The sequence below is a fragment of the Triturus cristatus genome, chromosome 2_1, assembly GCF_964204655.1.
Source record: "Triturus cristatus chromosome 2_1, aTriCri1.1, whole genome shotgun sequence".
In the NCBI taxonomy this organism is placed as follows: domain Eukaryota; kingdom Metazoa; phylum Chordata; class Amphibia; order Caudata; family Salamandridae; genus Triturus; species Triturus cristatus.
Window position 1 is genome coordinate 1,073,913,571 of NC_140581.1, and position 27,678 is coordinate 1,073,941,248.

Below are 27,678 nucleotides of genomic sequence, written 5' to 3' on the forward strand. Positions count from 1 at the left end.
GCTGAAACCTGGTAGCAGTGTGTGGTGTATAGAATACTTTAAAAGCCTCACACTCAGGATGCAACCCCCATTCTTATCCTCTTTGAGGATTGCCTGTGTGTCTACAATGCCCACAAACAACACAGGAGTCCTCATGAGGACAGTTGTGCCTTAGGACTGTCAGCAGTGCATTAAGGCCGCCATCGGAGTATGTACAGAGGATTCTTGGCAGGAAGGGTTACCGCTCCACCTCAGGAAGATTGTGGCTCTGTATTGCGCACTCCACAGGACTTTGCTGTCTATGTACGAAGAGCACCAATCACCAAGGGATGAATGTGGATTACATATGATGCCCGAAGGAAGGATTCCAGCAAAGTCCTTATCACAGAGTCTCTATAACATGGGATCACTCCTGATATGGCACAGGTGGGCACTGACTGAACATCACCACTATTGAATGGAAAAACGCTCCCCTGGCCACCAGTCCCTAAAATTGGATTTCCCACCTATTCTGATACACCTTTTAACCTTCCTAAAGGCATAGATATTAGACGGGGTTGCCAGTCAGAAGGGCTGTCTTTATACAATGTCCATTGACTGATACAACAATACATGTTCTGCAGCATTATACATACGACTGCTTACTATTTTAAGTAAATTGGATTCCTTGGGTAAAGAGTAAAGTGACAAAAGCAATATTCATTAAAGGGATTTTTTGGCAGTTCTATTCACTAGCACATTTGTGCGAGACGTATATTTTGAAGGGTAGATATATTTGATGGCAAAGTTGTAGGCTTGAAATAAATGTAATAGTTCAAATTCTGGCATGCCCATGCTGTGTGATCTTGGGGACATTATTTTCGTCTACTACACCAGTTTTATTGCTTGCCTAAAACTGTAGCATACAAAGACAAGTTAGTGTGCAGTGTGTGCTAAGCAGGTAAATGCATTAATTTGGATAGTTCCCAATCTGCAAGATGCCATGACGGTCATCTTGAGCTTATCCTATAATTATATTAGCCAATTCCAAGCTTTATTTCGATCTTTGTAGACCATAAAAGCAAAAGTTAAAATAGATACATCACTGAATTTGGACGATAAAAGCATCAGTAAACATTACAGAATATAGCCATGTGCAATAAGTTAAACAATTTGCATAACCATTTAAAAGGTATTAAAGTTTAAAAGTGAATTAAACGATGATTTAATGAATTAGTAAGATCAAAACAGTAGGAAATGGGAAAGAAACATTTATCATGTGCTGGGGGAAGTTAAAAACTTGCGGTGCCTAAGCCACATAGAGTTAAGGAAACGGGACACAGCAAAAACAATCGGGGATTGAGTGTCAGTTCTTAAAACTCTAAATGCCTCCCGTGACTGTCTATACCCCAGGTTCCTGCATAGTGGAAGAAGCCAATATCTCCTGGGTGCGTTATATCCTGGGCAAAAGAAGAAAACATGAATGGATGTCTCTTCTTGTCTATTGCAGGCAGGACATCCAATAGGGGAGGTTTTTGATCATTTGTTTGTAAATGCATGGACCGGCAAGTAACCCAATCTAAACTGGGCATAAAGTTTCCTTGCCATAAACGATTGAACATCATCAAGGAAGGCCTCAAATAAGTACTGATCTTTAAAATTGAGGAAGTCAGAGGTTAAACGGCCTGGTTTTGTACTCCCTTGTATTTCAGCCAATCTCAACTGTCTGTAGGTTTTGACTAGTTCAAGCCGTGATATTGTCGGGGACACTTCCTCAGGGTGGGTCCATAGGTTCGGCCGGCCTAATCGAAGGCGCAGATCTTTTACGTGAGCGAACCAAGATAGTTTACCTGCCCCTGGGAGCCCCAAGATCACCTTGAGTTCTGACTGGTAGGCTATTAGCTCGGGGGTCGCCCATAGTCTGCGCAAAAAGTCAAGGGTCGCAGTCCGATCTCCTCATCTATGGGTCTAATCCCGAAGTCCATGCGTAGGGGGATAAGAGGGGTGCTTTGCGGTAGGCCCAAGAGCTGTCTCATAAACTTGTTCTCGGTTTTGACCAGTCCATCTACAGGGAGGTGTCCCCAAAGTTCTGCCCCATACATTATAGCACTCCTGATTTGGACTTTATATATCTCAGTCAATGGACCCGGTTGTTTAGTTGTTGAGTTCCTGTATAATTTTGCTATTCCCCCAGCCATCTGTGCTAACCTTAAGCCTACTTTTTCTTGCTGTGGACCCCACCCAAAGGATACCATTTAAGGTAGGATTAGGGCGAGATGTTTTACTAGGGTTAAATACCATGTGCTTGGTTTTTAGTGTGTTAATCTCTAAGCCCCGATTTTTACAAAATAAAGAGAAGCTGTCAAGGGACCTTTGGATGCCCATGGGTGATTTAGATAGTAACAAGGTGTCGTCCGCAAACATCATTGCTGACACCTTGCCACGGGCGAGCTTGGGGGCATCGATGTTAACTACCTCATTTAGTTGGTCCACCAGGGCAACACCATGTAGCAAAATTACAAATCCATGAATCCAGAATGCTTGTTTGGATAAATGATGGGCTGGGGGTATCTGTACATGCTTTCCTTCCCTTACCCACCACCTTCCAAATAATTTTGTAGGAATATTATGACTGTAAATGTATTTGGAATGTGCACAATGTGAAACTAGTAGGACGTTAAAGTTAGAAGAGGAGTGAGGTGCTTCATATTCTATAGAACATAAGCCATATCAAGCTGCAATTATTCTAGTGGAGTCATAAGAACACTTAGGAGATCGTAAACTGCTGGAAGATTTCCTGCATTCTTTTGCATGAGTCTTCAGATTCATTTTGGCAAGGTCTGACTGGTTTTTGTGAGATATCGAACTGTTTGGAATAGAAATGGGAGCCTGACTTGGGCATTGAGAGACTGGCTTTGAAGTGTGTGCCTGAATGGCCTACTCTGATGCTGATATTTAGAGACTGATAGGTGGGCACATTAATCCAATACCTTTTGTATTCGAACACAGGTGGTTGTAGATATATTCAGCAACATCCTAATGACAGCCCCAGACAGTGCTTGTATTGTTTCTCACCCAAAGTGCTGTCAGCTGGAACCAGTAGGAGAGAGCATTCTCTCTTGGGCATGGAAGCCAAGACTGTCCTCAGTGGGCTTAGCCCAGCCCAAGCGCAGGCATACATTTTGGCACTAGTACTCCTTGTTTTGTGTCACCTTTATGTGATGAGGGAAGTTTGCACTGCTGCTATTTCTCTTGTATATATTCCATGAGTATGACTGAAGCCTGCACTGCTGCAACAGTTGATGCGGTTCCCGATGCCTGTGCCTTGGCGAACCTTCCAATCATAGTTGTACCTTTTCCTGTTGGGCAGTATTTTCACATTGGTGGCTGTATCGGGTGCTGTTGCACAGGCCTCAGGCAAGTAATGGCTGACCATGGGTGTATGCTGCCTGCATTCCTTTTTTTAAAAACTTTTTTTATTGGTAGTATGCATGTGAGGATCAATGTACAGACATCATATTTCAAGCATCACTATGGTATATTGTTGCCCAGCTGTAAACAGTAGCTTGGCGCCGTACCCTGCTCATAGAACGCTAGCCTTAGGAGGTGCCACAAAGGAGTTAATTTTACAATGTAACCTAGGTCATATTGCTGGTACAATTTTCCAGGGACCTTTAATATCCCACTATCACAATAGTCCATTTGCAATTGTGTCCTGTAATCACATTACTACTTTTTTTATTTACATTTTTTTAAAACGGAAACAAAACAAAACAAAACAAACAAACTTCTATCGCTATTTGACAGCTTCTGGCAGAATGGGGGACCCTCCCCTGCCTGCATTCCTGCCATGGTAGCAGCACTATATATATTTAATGTCTAAAAGAGAGGCTTGTGCTTCCTAAAGCAACTTTCTTTTATTATTTTAGTGAACTTCAGCATACGCAGGTCGGAGGGCATGTGGTCACGTCCACTACCCCAGGCATTTTGGAGAATCAACGTCCATGGCGTCTGTTCCGTCATTTGTATCTTCATGCCGAAAGCCAGTGCAACAAGTTCTACTTCTACACCTCCTTCTGTCGTGAGGCCAAACGTCATTGTCGCTCTCATTACTGCAAGCAGTTCTGTTGAAGAGGAATGGAAGATTCCTCTCTGCTGCGTTTCTGTTATTTTGAAAGCAGACCTCAACCTGCTTCTAAAACAGTATTGTGATCTCGCACAGTTATCTTTACCATTCAGAATATTAGTTTCCTGGGCCTTAGACCTAACATAGACTTATCACGAGTCATGTTAGCTGGCTGCTAAAATAATATGGCGATCTTGCACATGCACAGTTTGCTTTACCATTCTGAATATTGGTTTCCTTGGCTCTGAGCCTAACACACACATTTCGTAATGTTGAACTGCCTTCATGTTTACCATACAGTCAGGCCCGGCTTATAAGTAACATGTTATTGTTAGAAATGGGGGTCTCTAGTTGGCAATGGCTGGCCACTGTCCAAGTAGGGACCCTTCTTCCTAAGTCAGAGTAAGCAGCCTACACCCTTTGACAACCCCTGCTCAACCCTGTGGTAACGTAGCACGAGCAGCTAGGCTTATCTCAGAGGCAGTGTGTGAAGCATTTATGACCATACACAGTAATATAATGAGGAAAACTACAAATGGACACCACTCAAGTAGTTATAAAAAATAGGTATATTTATATAGATGTAATCACAAGACCAATAACAGTAAAAATCCACAATACTAGAAAAATATAGTTACTTTAAAAATGCTGCAAAAATAGTTCAAGATGCACAAAATGATGTTCAGTTCAATGCAGTGGTCTCTGCGACCCTTTTACTCACAAAGTATCTGGATTCTGTAGCAAAGCAACAAAAATGTCGATAAGGAGTTGTAGCGATAAATTTCCTCACGCTAACCAGTGATGCGTTGAATCCTTACCGCAAGGGAGGATGATGCGCTGGGTTGCGGGCAGGACAAAGCGACAAACTTCTTCATGCTAAGCCGGTGATGCGATAAAATCCTTGCCGCTAAGGGAGGATGATGCACCGAGCCTGTTGCGTGTGCGATCTTGCTGCAATGAAAGAAAATGGCGCTCCGCGAGGGAGCGACGATCCTGATGCGATGCGGGGAAAACGGCGAACGCTCGGCGTCCGCGCTGCGATGAGCTTGATGCAGTTTCCTGTAGTTACACGGACAGAGGTTCTTCTTGTTGTCCAGGAGCAATACAAATTTTAGGGGTTTGGGCACAAATATTTATACCCCCAAAGTCTTTGTTCTTAGGAGTCACAAGTCTCTGAACCCAGCCAGAACCAGTTCTGCCCAGCCCTGGAGCACTTTGTTTACCAGGCTGCATCCTTCCTTTCAGAAAGAGGGGGTCTGCCTACAGACGCACAGTGGGAGGTGGAGCCAGCATTCACCTTGCCAGGCACAGCCCTATTCAAGTGCAGGAGCTACCCCTCCCCTCACTCCAAGGCAGATCTCTCTATTCAACCCAGGTCTGACTCAGCCTGCCCTGTCCCTCCAAAACCAGACAGCCAATACACATAATAGCAGAGCACACTGGAAGGCTTAGGCAAGAAAGTACCTATACTCTAAAAGTGGTAGTTTCAAACACAGAATATAAAAATAACCTTCCCTAAAAGATTTATTTTAATATTCTGAGCCCAGGCATACTAAATTCGTTTTTCTACCATGTTCTCTGGGTCAGTTAGGACTATAGAATGTAATAGTCAAAACCTCCCATTCTGGCCTATGGAGAACAAGTAGCCTTACAGTAGTGAAAAACGAAATTGGGTGTAATTCACTACTAGGACATGCTACACACATCAGGGCATGTCCTGCCTTACACATACAATGCACCCTATCATAAGAGTGGCTTACAGGATGCCAAGGGAATGTTCAGGGGCTGGGAAGTGGGTGCACTTCACAGCCAAGATGGCAGTTCTGGACTGCACGCAGATACTGCAGTGGCAGGTCTGAGACACACTTTACAAGCTGCCTCTGTGGGTGGCACAAACCAGTGCTGCAGGCCCACCAGCAGCATTCGGTTTACCAGCCCTGGGCACACACGGGCCACGCTACTAGGGACTAACAGGTAAACCAAATAAGCAAATCATGGATGTACCAATTCACATGTCATCTTTACAAAGGGAGCATTCGCGCTGTGGCACTGAATGGCAGTGGCACAGCGCCCAGAGCATCTATAACCAGCAAAAACAGAGGAGACACAGCGAAAAATGGAAGGGAGACTCACGCCAATGGTGCCAGGTCTAACAGTTATGTTTTACCAACAAAGCTCTGCTACACACAAAAACCAAAGGAAACTATTGTAGTAAGGTGGAATCTGACTATATGGTTGCGCCCACTATTTTCCTGGTGTTTTGCTGGTTTATGACTTAGTTGGACTGGGAACTTGCTATTCAGGGCCCCAGTCTATCTGCTTTCTCTGTAAAATGGTTTACATGTACATTAGGTACATATCTAATTGGATTCTGGAGTGCCTTATAAGCCCCTAGTATATGGTATACTATGTACCTAGGGCATAGGTACCTCAGAGGCCTACCAGGGGCTGAAGCATGTATTATGCCACCCCTGGGAAGCACTCCAAAATGGCACCACAGGTCTGCTACTGCAGCCTGGGTAAGGGTGTGCTTGCACCCCTTACAGTGGTATAGGCTACCTATATCCCCATATATATACAGACACATATAAACCTATAAGTCACTCCTATGGCAGGCCTTGACAAACCTGAAGGCAGAGTGCTTGGTTTTGTGTGAGAGGGTGCCCAAGCATGAGCTAAGCCCCTCTGCAGCTTTCGGAAATACTTCCTTATGGCTGTTCTGTGATACAGCCATACCATATACTCTTAAGTGCATTATAACCTCGCGGTAAATGCTAACTTTGGAATGGCTGCATCAAAACATGGTGTCAAACATCTTGGAATACCACCCCCCCCCCCGCCAGTTCTGGTGGCGGGGGTAGCATTCCACCCTTCTAGAGGGAAAGACATGTTCACACTGGTCAAACCCGGTAGGACTTTCCTGAGCCCTGGCATCACAAAATGGATGCCTCTGCCACAGACACGGGTCTGGCCTCCTGCTGCTGACCGAAACTCCGGCAGGGGAGGCCTGGACAATAGGTTTCCTGTCAAAGGGAGGTGTAACCACCTTCCCAGACAGGCAGATGTGTATTGGGGCTGGGCGGGTGCACTCTCTAATGCTTTGAAGTCCTGCACTGGGGGCACACTTGGTGTCCCTGTGCATAGTCCAGTTCAAATCGGTTGCAGGGGCAACCTGCCCCTGCTCTGGCATGAAACTGGACAAAGGAAATGGGTGTAACCACCCCTCTTTCCAAACCCTCCCATAGGTGGGTCCCTAGAGTATGTCCAACCCCCAAACTTAGTATAAGTATGGGAACCCAGTCCTTGAGACTTTAGATTACCCTGGACGAAACTCTGCAATATATATCCAGGACCTTCGACATTCTATCCTGACTAGAAGACTGAAGAAATCTCTCTTGGGGTCAAGGAGTCACTCCCCTGCTTGGCAGGCACCAAAGGAGCAACTGACCGGTCTGCATCGCTGAAGCTCCCGCCGGACGCCGAAGTCTTTGCATCACCAGAGGTGGATTTCCAGACTTCTCGGAGGCTACACTGAGTCCACAGCAAAGCTGAGGCCCATGGCTATCGTGGGTGACGTGGAACCATGACCCCTGGACTCTGTGAACTTTTGCAGCAACAGCATCTTCCTGGGCTTCCTCGAAGTTGTGCTTTGGGCTCTGAGTAGCCCCTGCCTTGAGCACCTCCTGCACCGAAGATTGCTGGCCTCCACTCCATGAGTGACCTGTGGGCCAGTTTCGAGTGCGACCGCTCGAGGCTCCTTCGCAATCGCTAGCCCGTTGGATAGTAGGTCCCCACGAAGGCAACTCCTCTTCTACTTGGGCTTTCCTGGTTGCTCCAGACGTGCCCTGACTTACCCTCACTGGGTGAGTCCCTCAGACCTTGCTGGTCTGCACCGCAGTCCTTTCTCTGAATTCCTGTGACTTGCCGTTGCCAAAGCTTGTTGGGCCCATTCTGGTCGCCGACACCGCAGCACTCAACAGACTTTGTGCGACAGCTCGAATCCGGCTTGTGGACTTCGTCAACACCTCCTGGACCTCGTGGCTGAAGAGTCAAGACACCCATCAACTCACCTGAAGCACCCGACATCTGTGGGCATTGGTCCATCCTGCCCTTGGTCACTGGCTAGTGACCCAGACTCTGTCCCCTCTGCTTTCAGGTTCCTTCCATCCCAGATCCAGGCTTGGATCTCTTCGGACACTTCTCCTCTTCACGTCAGCAGCAGTTCTTTGCAGGCTTCCATTGAAATCGACGACGCGACCCGACACCAAAAGACACCTATGCACCCGGCTTCCCTGGGTGAGGTAACTCGGGTACTCCGGTGCTCCCGTGGGTGCTAGCCCTAGAACTTCTTAAGTCCAAAAGGATTTGGTCCTGACTCGATTCTAAGTGTCCCTAATCTTTAAAATTCCAACCCCGACATTGTCCATAGAAGCTAACGGGAACCCGTGGTTGTGTTTACACACTGCATACAGTCCCCGTGGGTCCCTTGTGTCACTACCTTGGGTGGTTCCTTGGGGTCCCAGCAATTCTACAGGCTCTAGGCTTTGTGTCTATTCCAGTCGTGGTTCTTATATCACTTTTTTGGTATATGGTTTGGTACGCCCCTAGGGCCCAAACGTGTATTTGTGCTATTACTGATACTTGCTAACTTGTAAACAAAGTACTTCGAACTCATAAAGAGACTGGAGGGGTGTGTTTTATCCTAAATACATATATTTTGAATATATACCTGGTGTGGTTGTCCTTTCATTTGATCATTCAAGAGATTATAGACTGGTAAAACAAGCTGCTTTACATTCCTTCAAGACTTAGCCTGAAGGCTGCTCTCCATAGCTACCACTAGGATAGCTTTCAATAAAGGTTGTCTTTAACCATTCACCATAAGGGGTTGTTTGGACTGATACAAGGTGCCCACTAGAACTAGTGGACAGCATATATCGGGCCACCTTCTCACAACTATGTTATTGGAGCAACATCAAAGAGGGAGCTGCACTTATTGAAGTGATATAACCTTTGGAAGAAAAAAATGAGTAGCACAGAAAAACAGGAATAAGATTTTCAGGTTTAGACCAGTTGTGTATTTATTAGATTCTAGAATGGATGGTGTTATCTTGTGCCAAAGTCTGCATGTCCACATGTTTATTTGGCCTTTTCTCCTATTAAATTTCACCAGGTTTTACCTACTGGAAATGATCCCAGATGATAACTTATCCAACCCGTACTTACTAGGTGATGTTAATTTTGACAAACTTGTAATTATGACTGTGTAGTATCCTGTATATGTGTTTATACTTCTCTCCTGTTGCTCTCTCCCTATGTGCTGCGTGGAATGTTGGTATGTTGATCATGAGGGATGACTGGATGGTGTGTAAGTCACCTTGTGCTACACGCTTCGTTTGCTGCACTTATGTGAGGAGTGGCTGTATGGGTGGGAGTCACCGATTTTTATAGTGTTCACTACATGCCCTTACTTTAAGGATGTTTGTTGGGTGTGAATGTCACCTGTTGTTACAAGTTACTCTACTCGCCCTTGTTTAGGGGATGTTTGGTCGGGTGTCCTTCACCCATTACTTCTACATTAGGACATGTGTGTGAGTGTGCCAACTGTTAGTTAATATAGTGCTGTGTTGTGCCACCTCTCATGCTTGTCTGGCAAGTGGGTGTGGATGGCGGTGATCATACATGCAATTGTGTTTGTTATAGAATGTTTTGTTCCTTCTGCTATATTTTTATGAATTTTATAAAGGGGGAGGATGTGTGATATTTTATCTTGCATATTTATCTATGCATCGCCTTCATTTTCTTTGTATCTTGTCAATGCTATACTCTGGTTCTTTATCGTATATTCATCTTTCTATCTTCTTTAAATAGCTATGCATTTTCTTCATTTTTTTAATGCTATATTGTGGTTCTCCATTGTATATTTATCTATATTCTTTATTTTTCTCTATGTTTTATTATGGTTCTTCTTGTTAATACTTTATTCCTTCTTGCAGTTTTGTACTTTGGCGTAATATCTCTTTTCATGGTTTTTCTTGTCAATACTTTATTCCATTTTGCAGTTTCATTTTTTGTGTTATATAAAGGGGGAGGATATGTATATTTATTTATCCTTCTCTTCTGTTGCTTTCTCCCTACCTGCTCAGCCAGTGTGAATGTGCTGCGTGGAATGTTGGAGTGGTGATGATGAAGGGAATGTTTGGGTGACTGTGACAGTTGGAGTCTGGGCTGAGCAGCAGGCAAGCTATTCCTGGTGGGGCTGCTCTACATGAACTTACCAAGCTACAACTCAGACTAAATAAAGCTTTCTAAACTACACCTCTGCTACTGGATCTTCGTTACTACAGACTGGCAATGTGGAAACTAGTAATTAAAAGGTCACTCGTAAGTGAGGCCTATGAATTTACTTTTGCAAAATGTTATTATAATTACATGGTAAATTAAGTTTAAATGTTAGCTGTTATCACCTCAATCTTTATGGAATTTATATTGTTTTGTGTAATCATCAAATTTTGTTTTAATCTTAATTACATTGTATTTCTGCTAATCTTTTTGTTTACAGTGGTTTCATCAATCTTGACATATAAAGGTGGGTTTTTATGTCAGTGAGTATTTGTTAGAGGAATTTGTTCCTTGTGTTAATGATAAAAAGCCCTGTAGACTTCTAGCTTGATGTACACTTACTATACAAGATGTTGATGCACACAGACAGCAACCCACATTTTGTTACGTAAGTAGTCTGTATTTTCGCAAATTACGTACAGTTAACTCACAGCTCCAGCTTCCCTCCCAAAATATGGGTGTGGTGGTTTGAGTAATATGAAAATGCACAAAATTAAAGGAATACATACTGCTTTTTTGCGCTTGGTACCAGCACACTAATATTCTTTTTGGAAGGGGATGTCATGCATGTACTTGCATTGTTTTGCAATCACAGGTGGGCATAAACCAAATGGTCCATAAAGTGCTAGAATTCATGAAACCTTGAAGCTTACTGCATAGTAAGTCTATTAATTGTGACAATTGTGAGCTAAGAAAGTGCATTCATCTCTAGTTGTTTGTTATATATTTAATTTTTCAGAAAGGAAGAAGCAAATTACTTTTGTAAAACTTTAAAATGCCGTGGTATTCCAGGTATAAGTCTGTTCCTCTAAGCATACTTTTGTGGCTTATCCATTGTCCAATCCAAGACTGGTGCAAATACTGCTAGGCATTGGTGTACATGAAAAGTGTGTTTTCAGTTTATTTAGCATATTTTTAAATTCTATGGAAAAAGCGTGTCCTCGGTGAAACCCCTTTCCTTACATCCCAATAAAATGTGAGGTCATTCCTTCCTCTTACCACCCTGCAGCATAGTGGGAATGAATTTGGCATTAATGTAGGCATGTTTACAAACAACTCACTTAGGGGCATATTATCAAGCACGGCGTTAAACTTATCGCCGCTTTAGTGGCAAAAAACTGCCACTAAAGCGGCGATAATGGGCTTGATAGTATGCAGCAGAGAATTCCAATAGACACCCATGTTGACACCAGAACATTGGCTTCTATGGGAATTCTCAAGGGCATATTATCAAGCCTATTATCGCTGCTCTAAAGTGGCGATAATTTTAACGCTGTTTCTTGATAATATGCCCCTAAATGTTTTGGAATCCCACTTATTTCTGGGTGTTAAAACCATTTGCATGAATGCCACCCACAGCATTGCGTTCATGCTATGTAACCCGCTGTCTTGAAATTTTATATAAGTGGCAACGTCACACAAAGCAGACCTTCTCATGTCGATAACTGAATCTTCACCCACAAGTTCAGATTGTGCGACTCAACACATCTCAGGTGTAAACGAAGCTGAAGTTACTTATGATGGTAGGTTGAGGTTCAAATGTGTGCACACAACGTTAGGGAATGTCAGAGCAGAGTTATGCAAGGGGGGTCATCCTGTGCCCATAACTCAGGGGAGCCCCCTCATGTTTCGTCACGCCACTGGCTTTCTTTGATAGAAACTACGATTTGTTAATGTTTCCTCCCGCGTTTCCCACAGCTGAGGAACAGAATAACCCTGGACATGTTTATATGCAAGAGATTCCTTAACTTTGTTTCTTACTTAACTGAGAAATAGTGAGAGAAAGAAAAGAGAGTGAGATAGGGAGAGAAATAAAACTATAAATTACATGAGGTGCATTGACTTTATAGGGTCTGGGAGAAAGTACACTTTAGGCCTGCTATTATGAAACCTATAAGCGTTTAGTGAAAGTTTTTTCTTTACCTTCCTTCTTGCTACTTCTTATTCATATAACATCTGTTCCTTCCAATGAACCATCTTTCATTCATGTTCATTTGCAATCTGAGGTGCAATTCACTGTAATGGGCGCCTGGAGCACTGTCTGAGGCTATAATGTCATCAATGGACATTGCTGTTATGTGGCATGACATATTCAACTTGTCATTGAAAAGTACACTTAATGTAATTTTGAATACTTAATAAAAACTACATGAATACAACAAAATATTTAGTAATCTTTATGTATGAACTCATGTTGCATTTTAGCACTTATTTTCTTCTTCATATGAAGAGCGCACAAATAGTGTATTTTGAAGCTCATTTAGGGATTGGCAGAGTGGGAGGAAAGCTGCTAAACGGCGTTTCTCCTGCCTCACCAGACATATGGTTTCATCGCTTTATTTAGATTTTGGGGTAAACAAATGGTTAACTGCCTGAGGAACTTCCGCTGGCTCGAACAAAGGTAGCACTTGACCCAGCGGTTCATCTGCGACAGGACCACTGGGTCAGAGCGACGGCCACCCTGCCCTTTTTAGATTGTGATTCATTTATCCTGCCCATGACCGCACTGGCATGGAAAATGATGAATGGCCTCCATGCACAGGAAAAACCCTTCATTTGTGCTGAAGCTAATCCCGGTGCGAGTAGTGAGCATGGAAAGAGGATGTAGCAATCTGTAGCACATCTAACAAGCATGCTTATTTGCTGATTATGATGAAAGGTGGCCATCTTTGAAGAATATTGTTGTTCTTTTTTCAACCGAAGAGACTGAAATAAACATATTTATTTCAATTACAGGTCATCGTTTATGTGTCAAGGTAAATATACTTGGAGGTTTTTACAGGACACATCAGAAGTTTATTTTCCATACTACCATTTTTTTCCCTTCCACTATCCAACACTTTCCCTACTGTTGCACTCACTGGAGTGGGAATATTAAGTTTTACCCCTTTGTTTTCAAACACTTTCCCGACTGCTGCACTCACTGGAGTGGGAATAGTTTAGCACTGTCTGTGCATTTTGTCTCAGACACAGATTTTCACGGAGACCGTTTACAGGGACATTTATTCTAGTTCCTGTGCATATTCACTTGCTTTGCATACTCAGCATTCCTATTTTCTATTAGGAAGCATCTAAAAGTGTGCTTATTTACTTGTTAATATTGTCATATAATAGTAACCTAGCAATATCGTTCAGTTTAGCTTTAAAAGTTTGGGCGAACATGTGGCGAAGGAATATTTTGGACATACAGCTTTTTACATATATATGAATCGTAAGCAAACGATAAATAACAAGGTTGGTATTCATACCAAGCTCTACATACTAAATGAAGAGTACAAGAAGAGAATACCCAACTTGCTAGCTATCATAAAGGAAAGTTTTCAATTCTATTAAGGACACAGAGTTGAGGATTATGCTGTTCCTTCTTCGCTTTTATTATTAGCAGCCACAAGGAACAATATATGTCAACAACAAATTACCTTTCCCGCAAACACAAGGGAAGGTAGAAATAAAAGAACAATCTTGTAACATCCTATCACTACAAAGCTCATCCAAATAAAGTCCCTTGTCACTATTTATTCCCCCTCTTTCATCGTGCGACGATCCCTATCATTCAAGTCTTCTGCTCTTGTTTAGAGGAATCATTATCTGTGAAAACAAATAAGTGTATAAATAGGAGTACAACCCAACATTGACATCATCAATAAAACAAATTAAAAATATGTCATCCAATCCTTTCAAAAAGACACTTAAGCCATTACGAAAACATCACTACATTAATATTCAACTTTGACACAAGAAAAACTGAAACCTTACTTATTTCCAAAGGAAATATCACCATTCCAAATACAACATAGTCAAGGGTAGGATATACTGGTCTCCTATCAGTGTGTGAAAATAATCCTCACCTTCATGTCCTTAACAGAATTGAAAATTTTTCTTTACAATAGCTAGGAATTTTTGTATTCTATGTCAGGACCAGAGGCGAGGATTTTGCTAGTTTAAAACTTACCACCACTGAAGCCGTATCTATTATCGGCTTAAAAGTAGAAGGTCTTTGAGGTTGAATCGGAAGACCAGTCAGCAGCGTTGATAATATCTTCCAGGCAGGCACCCAGGCGGGCACCCAGCCCAAATGCTTGAGAAGCTATGGCACCTCTTCAGAGTGTGTGCCAAAATGATGGGAATCAATACCTGCTTCCTGCATCACCCATCTAACCCAGCGAACTATGGTTGGAGAAGTAACCGCCTTGAAAAGCTTCCTGAGGGAGATAAAAAGTTGTCTCTCTCCTGGGAGTTGCAACTCATCTGTCATTGCTTCATAAGCTGTAATGCACCATGCAACACAAAGTTTAGGATTATTAGGAAATGATGAATAAAAAAATACCCAGGAATGTGTCTTTGTGCATTTGGAAATATGAAATGTAACCCCCACCGGGGTGGAAATTCTACCTGTAATTTCCAGCGTCCGGACATCTGAAACTCTGCGACTAGAAGCTAAACATGGTAACATTGCTCACTTACCAGAAATCTCTTCCCTTGAGAGATATGTATTACTATGCCATGAGAGAAAAAGGTTAAGCACTTGGTTAACATCCCATAAGGATGAATACTTGGGTTCTGGGGGGACAGGCAGTCGATCGCCTATCAACAGTTTCCACATCAGCGAATGTTCTCCAATAGGAAGACTCTTAATATGATCATGACCAGCCGAGATCACTGATTGAAAAGAATTTACTGACCTGTAAGCCATTCCTTTACCTGTTATGTCAAAAAGGAAGTTCAGCCGCAGGACAACACCGGAGCCCAACGGGATCCAGATCGTGTTGCATGCACTAACTGGCCCATTTGGATCAGGCAGACTTGTATCTTCGTACTGTAGAAGATGCCCATGCCTTTTCAAGGAGATTTTGAGCCTGTTGCGAAAGGCCTAAGACTTGCCATCATCTACAGTAATCTAACACGCCATGAAATGAGAGATTGCTCTATCACCAAGTTGTGGTGATTCCCCAAGGGATCTTTCAGGTGATCTGGATAGCGGGGTAGAGGGATTGGAAAATGCCAAGAAAGCTCCTTTAGAACTGCATACCAAGCTTGAGATTTCCATACAAGTGTTACCAAAACTAGACTCGCCTTCTGTCTCGGACTTGCACCAATAACAGAGTTATCATTGAAAACGGATGGAAATGCTTTCCTCTGCTTCAGGCTCTAATCCTGCAAAAAAGCATCCATTGCTACCGCCAGCGGATCCGGTCTCCAAATGAAGAACAGATCCAATTGGTGGTCCAGACACAAAGAGATCTACAGTGAAGGGTCCCATCAACTAGTCAAAGACTGAAAGATTTGGGGATCAAGGTTCCACATGATCGAGTCTTGGAGTTATCTGGAGCTCCAGTCCGCCACAGTATTGGAAGCATGCAGAAGATATACCACCATCATTAAGACTTTGTAGGTAAGGCAAAACACCCAGAAGTACCTGGCCAGGTCTGACAGGGCTTTGGATCTCGTCCTCCCAGACAATTGATATAACGGACAGCCGATACATTGTCCATCTTTTGGAGGACACAACATTGTATTCTGTCTTTGGTCCAACGACGGATCGCAAAGGAGCCCGACAGAAGCTACAGCAATTGATGTGAAGTGTTCTTTCTCGAGAAGACAAACTTTCGCCTGTTGATAACTTCTCAAAATGGGCGCCGAAAACCGTCAGACTGGCATCCGATTCAATGATAATGTCTTTACTGGAGCCGATGATGGCTCTGCCATTCCACGAATCCATGTGGGTGAGCCACCACTGCTTCTTCTCCCAAGCCTTTAGAGTGAGAGGCATCAGGTCTGCATAAGACAGACGGTGCCGAGGGTGAAAGGCTTTCAGACATTATAGGGCACGATAATGTACATGTCCTGGAAAGATCGTCTGGATGGAGGAGGATAGGAGACCTACTGTCTGTGCCACTTGGCGCAGAGATGTATTGGGTTTTGCGAGAGTTTTTTGTAATGCCTGTCTGATCTTTGCCAATTTTATGGAAGGGAGCCTGGAGAAAGACTCTACCGAGTTGATGACAAACGCCAGAAAGCTTACAGACTGAGTCAGAACGAGGTGAAACTTCTCTGTATTTATGATGAAGGCCAGGGACTCGAGGAGACATACCGCCATCTGCAGGTGTTTGGAAAGAGTTTGAGGTCATTGTTCCATCAAGAGAATGTTGTCCAAGTAAAGAATAAGATGGATTCCCTGGGCCAGTAGATGTTCTACCACAGGTTTGAGCACCTTGTTGAAGTACCAGGGAGCCGAGAACAGACCTCTCCTCTGGAACTCCAGGAATCTACAGTGGGAGGGAGGACTGAAATCAAGAAATAGGCGAGATGGACCAACCAGTTGCCGGGATGCAGAAGATTTCTGAGGAGGTGGATTCCCTTCATCTTGAAGTGGCAATAGACCAGCCACTCGCTTAACTCCTTGAGGTTGATAACGGGGCATTGTCCCCCATCACGTTTTTCCACCAGAAAAATATTGCCTAGAAGCCAACCAGGATGAAGGTGGGAGAAAGTGATGGGCTGTTTCGCTAGCGTTAGTGAACTCTCCATAACTATGAGGGCGGAGTCTTGCTGGGAAAAGACTAAAGGACGTGGAAAATGAGGATGTGATGGAAAACCATAAAATTCTATTTGGAAACCCTGGACAGTATGCCAATCCATGCATCAGAGATAACCTCCCTTCAAATGTGTAAGAATTCCTTCAATATGCCCTCCACCTCCAGGTGGGAGGAAAAAGTTAATCTCACCATTAGAAAGTCCTTGGGTGGACTGCCCTCTGTGAGCACCTATGGAACCGCGGAGACGGAGGCCGCCTCTGGAGAGATAAAAGCCGCCAAATCGACTGGAGTCCTAACACTGCAGCTGTCTGCCTTGACCTCTGAAAGAAGGTTGTGTTATGGGGCAGCCTGCCATGCGCCCTTGACCAGGAACGACCCGATGAACACTTTAGGGTGAAAAATGCGCTTGATGGAAGCTTGTGCTTTATCTAGGGAAACACATGGCCCTACTTCCTTAATGAATGGATCTCCGAACAGATCGACCTGGGCTATAGCCCCTGCCTCGGAGGCTGCCAAATCACCCAGCTTAGGATCGACTTTGATGAGAAAGGACCTTTGGAGCTCCGTAGACAGGTTGCAATTAGCATTGTCCAATAGACCGCAACTTAGAAAAAATAAGAGACCCAATGCCTCGGTGTCCTCTGCCATTTCTAGCATTTTTGTGAAGGGCCCTGTCACATCAAGGAGTTTGTCCTGGCAAGTGCCCATGAGCGATTGATGCCATTTTTTGGGTCTCGCATATATTTGGTGAAGAAAGTCACCATTTTGGAATCCAGCTCAGGGGTGAGTGCAACATTCCCTCTAGAGCTGGACGGGGACACTCCACCCACAGGCGATTTCGGACCACTTTGTCAAAGGGCTTACTAAGCTGGGACACCACTACTTTGGAAGCCTGGACCCACTCAGAAGACCTAGGATTTATGAGTCTGTCAGGACGAAGCATGTCACTGTCTGGTAGGGTTTGGGAATGAGATGCCGAGGGGAACCACTGGATTAAGGATGCCTGGATGGGGATTGTTTGTTGTCTGTGTCCGACCCCACCTCGGAGTCATCAGTGTCCGGGTCTAAATATCGGTTACAAATGTATCCTGACTCCCAGTTGGTAGCAATAGCGCAGAGTTATCGGGCTGTGGGACCTCTTCGGTCAGGATGGCTCGCTTAAGCTTGTCAAAGGCATTGGTATCTATGTTATTATGTTTTGCCTTGGCCTTGCCAGACAGAGGGAAAAGGAGCCCACAAAGGTGTGCGCCCGTGGGGGGTGCAAAAGCATTCGCTCTCAAAGAGGTGTACAGGCCAGGCCACCGCCTGAAATTTCCTCTCGAATGGCTCCATAGCATAGGACAACGCCTTGATGATGGATTCACCCACTGCATCACAGAATTTGTCATCCAATAGAATGTATTGGACTTGCTCTTCTTCCATGAAGGAGGTCTCCTCGTCCTGCAGAGCAGGGTGTTTGGGGCGCTGGGATAAGCGCAAATATAGCAGTAAAGAAATGTATTGAATAACAAAAAGGGGTATCTCCCCTGGGACACTCATTTGCCCTTAGGATACTTTGGCCAAGGTGGTTGACTGCGTGTCGCATAAAAATATGAGAAAAGCTCACTGCAAATTTTACAAAATTGTACTGACCACGCTGTATACCCCCCCCCCCCCCCCGTGGTCCACCCTCCCCCATTTGTGTAGCTTTCAAGTTTGCAGATCATGCCACACTTCCCATGAAATGCCACCACACCGCCCAGTTTGACCAAGGGGACTGTGTCATTCTTTAGGCTTCTTGAGAGTGTAGGAATGGCTGCACCATCTCCACTTTGTTACTACAAGTCAAGAATATGCCCCTTCATCTGATGTTTGCAGTAACATGTGTTCTTAGCCACTGCAATGCTTCTTTGCTACCGACAACCTCACTGCACACCGCTTTCCTCAAAAACCACACAGTAAACGACAAAGATGAGTGCTGAAGTCTAGTGGTTGGTAAGTGATTTAATCATTCCAATGCAGATCCATCAGAACATACCAAAAGATCAAATTAAAATGCAGTAGTTCCTTGCACAGACACCAGGCTCTGTACCATGCTGAATTGATAGAACACCTTATTAAGCCTTTCCATCATAGATGCTGCTAGTGCATACATTGTTGACTTCAAATGTACAGGAGCCCTAGAACCCCACATGTTATACGTTTAGACATGTAACTTACTGTTTGGCTATATATTACACTTTACTACCTTAATGAACCTTCCTCAGTAAGTTCAGGCCACATAGTGTTGATAAAGTTAGAACACTGCCTGAGCATTACATTAATCATGCGTCATTCACCTATTACCTGTATCTGAGTCTCCACCCCACACCACACTTTAGGAGTTAACCTCTCACCGTCACACCCTTGAAAATAAAGACCTGAAAAATAGATTATTAGAAAATTAAATGTGCTTACTGTAGTATCTGATTCTTGAGGTTCTTTGGACAACATGCAGAATTTATGTTCCACAGACTTCGTTAAACTAGCCAGAAACCCGGATGGAACCATTCAACTGTAACCATGTTATCTATGGGGTTCCACATTTCTCATACTTTACATTCTGGCATTTCATTTTTCCTTTTACACTCATTTCTGCCTGATGTCTGAAAGAAAAACAGCCGAAATAAGTACTTTAAAACTTTATATGCAGGATTCAGATTAGAAATAGAAGATATCAACTCAGCTCTTTCTAGTGTTCCTGTTCCTTTCCATCCAAGACAAAAGATCCCCAGACAAACACTCCCAAAGAGAGATCCTAGTCTGGTGAAAGAACTTTAGTCATGTAAACAGTTACTCCAGTACTGAATCTTTCATAGATTCACAAGCTTGAATCTTCCCCGTCGCCAAGGTGGGAGTCCCATGGTAATTATAACTAGTAGTAAAAGTATTTCTTTAGATCCTCATAGGATTGAGTGGCAATCCACATTGTTTTGTCCCCAACCAAAGTTTAACCAATCAAAGTAGTGCTTGCACCATTTCCTGCTGTGCAGTGACTTCACACCTTTGATTTCCTATCTTACGTTGTGGATAGGGAGTGTCCCTGAGATCTGCTCAATTCTTTTTCCTTCAGAACCCGACTTTGAACTGTGGTGTCCCCCAGGTGAGCTTAGATATTTGTTTGACCTTTAGTAGATATTCTGACAGATTCTACCAGCATGTCCGAGTGCTCCTAAAGGTTTTGTTTTTAGCCATGTAAGACCTGTGGGAAGATAGGCTCTTCTCAGAAGATCCTCACAAGGAGTGCTTGTACTGCCTGCACGCACATCATAAATCCAAGGACTGCAAATATTGCAGAACATTTTCAGCCAAAACTCTCAAAGCTTTAATTATTTCTGCAGATGAAAAACGCTACCAAAACTCCAGACTCTGGAGAGGCAGGGCCATGCCCTAAAGTGAAAGAGTCTCTAAAGAGCGGGAGAGACCTGAAAAAGACCTGACTGGACCACAAAAACAGATTCTGAAAAAGGCGGACAAGAGACAGCCAAAACCAGAAAAGATGATCTCTCCACCACCCCAGGAAACAGGGCAAAAGACATCAGTCTCTGAATCATCAACACTCTTTGACAAGGCATTAGCCTCTGTCAACATCAGGAAACCAGCACCTGAGAAATAAGGCAAGTCAGTGATTAAATCGCCGATGAGACTGCAGACAGTGCTGTTGATGGCAAAAATAGCTACGTCGATGACACCTATGATCACAGTTTCTTTCCCTTCATTGATGGTAACCGCATTGACGACGGCAACGTCTTTGTCAACACCAAGACTTTCAATGACGGCACTGTTGTCAACTCAGATTGCGCAATTGGCCATCATTGACACCGTCGATGGAAGCACCAATGGCACCTCCGATGACACCGCTTCCTTGGACAGTGAAGACAACACTTTTGAAGACCTTTTACATTGTCTACGGCTCAACGGTCGTTGCTGACCAGGTTTTGAGGCCAGAGCTAACCTCACCGAACAAGGTTTTACTCTTGCCACCAGTACGTCTTCTTGTAATGGGGGACAAAGGGGATGATGAGGATGAAGATGATAATAATGTTTTTTTGAGGATGCCACAAGCCTTTCTCAACTCCATGTTAAATATGAAGACTCGGATGATGACGAACAAAAGGAATCACAATACATGCAGGGTGAATTTTCGTTTCAGGGCAGACAAAGTAAGAAAATCTATTATGAATTCCCAGAATATGAGCCTTATGATGAGGCCTTTGAGGCGCAACAATCGCAGGAACCTACAATGCAAAGCCCTGTAGCTTTGATTACAGATCTTCGCATGATGTTGCAGGACTATCATAAGAGGTTTCCTTCCAAGGGAATAACGCCTTAAAAAACAGGGCAATGGGACACCACAAAGAGAACCTTTATTGCAACAACCAACTCTGATACCACAGCATACAGAGAACCAACAGCCGAGTCAGTTTGAAACCATTGCAAACATGATGATCTGGACCAAGGAGACAATGATGAAGAATCCGCAGAGGGAGAAGTACAGCAGTACCAGACCACTACTGCGGGTAGTGAATGGGACGACTAGTTCACCTCATGAAGACATTAGAGTGTTCCATGTGCTTCTTGAAAGAGCAGCGAAGTGTTCTGACCTGCAAATTCCGGTACAACAGACAGAGTGTTTCTTGCACGATTTCAAAGAATCTAGCAAAAAATCAGTACGTTCGATGTCAATTGTGGATCACATTTGGAACAAAAGCCCCAATCACAGTGGTCGCAGTGATGCTGAGATTGGACAAGAAGTACAAGGCTCCAGAGGACTCTCCACCCTTCTTTATAGGCCGTCCTAAGCCGGACTCAGTGGTGATGCAAGCGGCACAAAGAAGATCAAAGAATCCGCAGCACCATGTTCAGCTCCTGCATACAAAGAGGGCAGGTAGCTGGACAATATAGAGAAATGTTTCTCGGCCTTGGCAGCGATCACTATAAGGGCATCCAATGCTCTAGCCATCCTAGGCAGATATGACCAACAAATGGGGTCAAACCTCGCTCAGGTCCTGCCTGAAGATTAACAACTGGAATCTCAAACCATCCGACAAGAAAAGCAACACACATGTTCAGAGATGATAGATACTGTGATGGATGTGACCCTTAACGGCTTCAGACAGATGGCTGGTGCAGCAGTCTTGAGAAGGCAGTGCTGGCTTATTGCAACGTATTTTCGGCTGGAGGTGTAGTAAAAAATCTTAGACATGCCGTACAATGGAGAGACCTTGTTTGGAAAACACATTAATGACACCCTGCAATCCATCAAGGCTGACACGGAGACTGCTCGATCCTTGGGATCCATCCAACAGATAAAATTTCCATCTTCTTGAGGTGGCAGAGGCAGAGGACAATACTCCTTTAATGGGGTGTATCAACCTTATTAATACCAACAAGCACAGGGTTACCATTAACAATTCTCCCAACAATATAGAAAGCTCAGACCTCAACCTACTCCAGACAGGGAGGTAGAAGACGAGCTGCAGCAGCAGCAACAGGTCAAGAATCCTCCAGAAGACAGTGACGAGACAATACAACCGGTCATCTCACCTCCCTTGCATTTCGGAGACACTCTTCTTAGCTGTTACGGATATTGGACTTCCATCTTCTCTGACAGGTGGGTGCTGGACATAATAAAGTATGGTCACACTCTAGAGTTTGTCCAGAAACCTCCTTATGATCCACCTGTCAGACGATTGCAACAGCATCTTCAGCAGTTAAAAGAGGAAATCAACTCTTTGATGTCCAAGGGAGTAATAGAAGAAGTCACACAAAACCACAGACACACAGGTTTTTTAACCTAACTTTTTTCTCTGGAGGAAGAATGGCAAATGTAGACAGGTGTTGGATCTCGGACAGCTCAACAAATATCACATGCAGAATGATTACGTTACAGGATTTTATTTGTTTCTTAAACAAGGGAGATCACATGACATACTTGTATCTTCTAGGTGCATATTTTCATATTCCCATACACATGAGGCACAGAAGATATCTCAGATGCGAGTTAGACGGAAGTCACTACCACTTCAGAGTTCTACAGTTTTGACTAAAATCAGCCACGAGAATTTTCACACAGTGCATGGCGCCAGTGCATGGCGCCAGTGGCAGCTCATCTCAGATGACAAGGGGACACCAGGTATTTCCATACTGCTGATAAAGGCAATGTCTTGAAAGGCTGCAATGGAATCTACAAGCGCAAACCTGCTCCTCTTCCAGAACCTGGGCCTCCATCTAAACAGGGAAAAATCCTGTATTTCCCCACAAACAACAATCACTTTTCTGTAAGCTGTCATGGACACACACATTTGCAAGGTATATCTGACACAAGAGAGGGTCACAAAGAATATGATTATGACACTGGGATCTCCCCTTTCAAGAAAAAGGCCCACTTCAGTAAGGCAAGTCAAATTATTCCTGGTAATTATATCGTCATGGATCCCTCTTATCCCAAACTGCGGGTTGTACGAGACCGCTGCAAGAACAATTGGACAAGCAATGGACGTAGGCTCATTCGATGATTTAGTCCAGGTAGCACCGGAAATGGTGCACATGATGCAGTGGAGTAAGTGAAAAGAAAACATTGCAGTGGGATCAACATTCTTTATAAGGACACCAAGTATCATCATGCTTCAATGGAAGGAAGGGGAGCGCATCTCCAAGAGCTGAAAGTCAGCAGAAAGTGCGCAAGCGAAGAGAAACAGAAACACATTAATCTACTATAACTGATGGTGGTAGAGTTAGAGACTGCAAGGGTCAGAAGTATTGATTCGAGCAGACAACACAACCACAATGTTTTACTTAAATAAACAGGGGACAACAAGATCATATCCTCTATCCCAGGAAGCACAGGACAATCAAAACTGGTGTCTCAGAAACAAACTTTCCGTGATGGCAGACAACCAGTGAGCGGACGGGTTAAACATGTCCCTGAAAGAATATCACAAGTAGGAGTTGTCGGACAAGCAGCTCAGAAAGATATTCCACAAATGGGGAATTCCTTCCTTAGATCTATTTCCAACTTCAACAAACAAGAAGTGTCAACACTATGCAAGCTGATTTCCCCACAAGGGATCGTATGGGAATGTGCTTCAGATGTCTTGGGCAGGCATGTTCTCTTATGCATTCACACCAATACATTTAATACCACACATCCTGAACTAGATGAAAAGGGATTCATGGAGGGTCATCCTGGTAGCGCCGGCATGGCCGAGACAATTCTGGTACACAGAGCTTCTCCTAATGTCATAACAGCCACACACTCAACTCAAACCAGTTCCAGGTATGCTACAGAGATGGTGGACAGATGACCGAATCCGGAATCTCTCCATTTAGCTAGTTGGATCCTGAATACAGTGAGTTCAATCAGCTAGATATTTCCCAGTAATGCACAGACATTTTAGCAAAAGCTAGATCAGACTCCACAAACAAGTTATACAAAGCTAAATGGCTGGAATTCAGGAATTGGTGCGCTGCAATTGACTGTCACCCTTTCACTTCCGAGCCAGCGCAGATCCTACCATACCTGTTATTAGCTGGGTCTGATCTATGTCGTAGGTCTATTAGAGTACATATATCAGCTATTTCCAGATACAGAAGCTCTTGCAACAAGAAGTCACTTCTGTTTGACAGGTTGATTAAAGAATTCTTAAAGGGGCTATTTTGAGCTTTCCCGCCATATCTTGGCACAATTAATGAGGAGCCCCTTTAAGCTAGTGCATAAAGCCGACATCAAACACCTTGCATTGAAAACTGCAATTCTACTAGCCCTTACATCTGTCAGACATTTAAGCGAGATACAGGCATTCACTGTGCAGGAGCCATGTATGCATTTCAAAAAGATAGAGTAATTTTGCATACTAACCGTTGATTTATTCCCAAAGTACCTACAGATTTCCACCTCAATGAACCAACTGTCTTAAAGTCATTTTTTCAGCATCTGTTGTGTGAGGCAGAAAGATCACTCCACACCCTTGAAGTCAAGAGATGTTTCAAGTTTTTTATTTGGAAAGAACTAAGGGGCATATTAGCAAGAACCTCGTTAAAATTATCGCCGTTCTAGCGGCAGAAAACTGCAGCTAAAACGGTGATAATGGGCTTGCTAATATGCGCTATAGAATTCCAATAGAAGCCCAGGTTAGATGTGCAGGACATCTAACCTGTGCTTTTTTTGGAATTCTATAACGCATATTAGCAAGCCCATTACCGCCGTTGTAGCGGCAGTTTCCTGCCGCTAAAACGGCGATAATTTTAACAAGGTTCTTGCTAATATGCCCCTAAGTCCTTCAGAAAGTCTGATCAGTTACTGACTGCATTTGCACCTCCTATAAAAGATAAATCAGTTTCAAGAGCGACTATAGCGAGATAGGTGTCAGCGACTATCAGACTTTGTCATGAAAAAGCAGGAAGACCACTTACATTTAAGGTATTCTACCACTCCACCAGGAGTGTGATAACCTCTGCTTCTGTTAGCGCCGGATGGACATATGCAGAGCAGCCATTTATGAGACATTACTGTCTGGATGGTGCCAACAGTAAAGATGCCACAGTGGGACAAGCAGTGCTTCGAAACCTGTTTCGAAAAGGAGAGCTTGTTTGTATTTATTGATAAGTTAGGGGCATATCTACAAGACGGCGACAAAACATTTTATAATTGTATCGCTATATCAGCAAGGTCACGATTTTGCGTGAATCCTTGCCTTAGCACCTGTTTTCTGAACGCCCAGCTTTGCATCTCTAATGAGATGCAAAATGGGCGTTCCTTCCTGAAATTACTGGGGAAATGTCGCTAACCGACATTTCTCCAATTATCAAGGGAATTGCTAACAAGCTAACCATGGTTATTGCTACTTTCCTTACGCCTGCTTTTCAACTGACTTAGCCATGATATCCTATGGAAGGTAGATATCATGGCTAAGTCTGCCTTGCCCTATCAGCAAGCTTTCGCCAAAAGTTGTGCGATTATCACTGGATTTCCGGCAATAATCGCACAGTTGGCAGCTTGCGCGTTGAATTCTATTGCTTTGGAGATAAGCGTTGCTGATAGCACGCTATCTCCGCGATAAAATTCAGCGTTGGCCGGCGATAATTATCCTCACGCTAAGAGCGCTGACCGATAATTATCGCCTGGCCTTGATGATATGCCCCCTAGTACTTTACACTCTACATTATGGATACTTAAATGACTATGTATATGACCTGCCTCCACATACAGATTTTTGATATCTCACAATTGTTTTAATGGTGTACTGGTAGCTATTTAGATTCAAGCATGTGGATCTATGAAAGATTCAGTACTGGAGAAAAAACAAGTTACTTACCTGTGTACGGTAGTTCTCCAGTATTGATATCTTTCATAGATTCAAATGCGACCCACCTGCCTCTCCTTCAGTCGCTCACCTCATTGATTTCCTCACATAACATAGGCCACCATATGTACTTGTGCTTCAAACTATGAGGTGTGAAGTCATTGCACAGTAGGAAAGGGTGCAAGCTCTGCTCTCATTGATTGCACTTTGGTTGAGTACAAAATTATGTGGATTGCTACTCAATCCTATGGGGAAGTGTAATAACAGTCTATCTAAATGGATGCTTTCACTACTGGTTATCATTTCCGTGGGACTCCCACTTTGGCGGCTGGGAAGATTTAAGCATGTGAATCTATGAAAGATTTCACTACTGGAGAACTACAGTATACAGGTAAGTTACTTGTTTTTTTCTTCAGCTCCAACCAAAAGACTGACTCCAACTTGCACTGACATTGTATGGACTTTATGCAGTTGCTCCAGATGTTCTGGTAAATTATCTAACATTAGATTCTGTCCAGGCAGCCACCACATGAACATCAAACAAACCTGAAAATACCTTTTGCAGAACTTATGCTCTGTGTCTCATTTTATGTACCTGCCAACTTAAATTTCTCTTTCACCAGGTGAGAGAAAATGGGAAGGAGTCATAATCACTGTTAAGAGATAGGGCGTAATGCTGAGAACTGACTGAAACCCATTCCTACGTTTCCCCAAATCACAAAAATAAACACCTGAGGCTGCTTATAATTTCGAGCTGAGGTGACAGAGACTTGACTGGAAATCAACTGCACAGCGCCACAACACACAAGCTGGAAATCTGTGCACCGTGTGTTGCACTGTGTGACATCAGTTCTTCATCCGGTAACTGTGTGAAGACAGCTGATGCTGTGTGACACACATTGGAACTGTATGAGTTGACAGGTCTGATCATGGTCCTATCATTGCAGTAACACTGAATTCAATATTTTGTATCCATCTGTACTAGACATAATTCACCCCTGTTCAAATATGCCTTAATATGCAATGCATTATCATTATGGAAAGGGGTCAGTTCTGTTTCCAGAACTGGTTTCTCGGAGAATTAAGACTAATTAAAAGCTCTTCAGAAGTGATGTTTGGAGACATTCCCATTAATGCATTGGAAGGCAAAATAGAGTTACTCAGAAAGACTGCAGACAGCTGAGTATTCAAACTTTGAAAAGGTAAATACTCAGTACTTAAAATAAATAAATAAGCTTAGGGACGGAAAGATTTTCCAAGGAGACCAGCACCAGTGCTGAGGAATACCAGGATTGCTTAGTACCAAAGCATTGAGGTTTCTCTCTTTGTTTTGGTTGATTAAATGTCCTTGCGCTTTTGAAGTAAGGGTACTATTTTTGTTTCTTTTTTTTCA

At 43.6% G+C, this 27,678-nt stretch overlaps 1 long non-coding RNA gene across 1 annotated transcript in view; it reads right to left on the minus strand.

Moving 5' to 3' along the window:
- Positions 1-13,796: 13,796 nt before the first annotated feature.
- The window catches only part of LOC146866374 (uncharacterized), an 82,577-nt gene continuing 68,695 nt past the window's right edge, over positions 13,797-27,678 (minus strand). The window contains exons 2-3 of the long non-coding RNA XR_014976796.1: positions 19,399-19,586; positions 13,797-14,014 (exon numbers count right to left, since the gene is read on the minus strand). This is a non-coding gene — a long non-coding RNA (uncharacterized LOC146866374). The remainder of the gene's footprint in view (positions 14,015-19,398; positions 19,587-27,678) is intronic.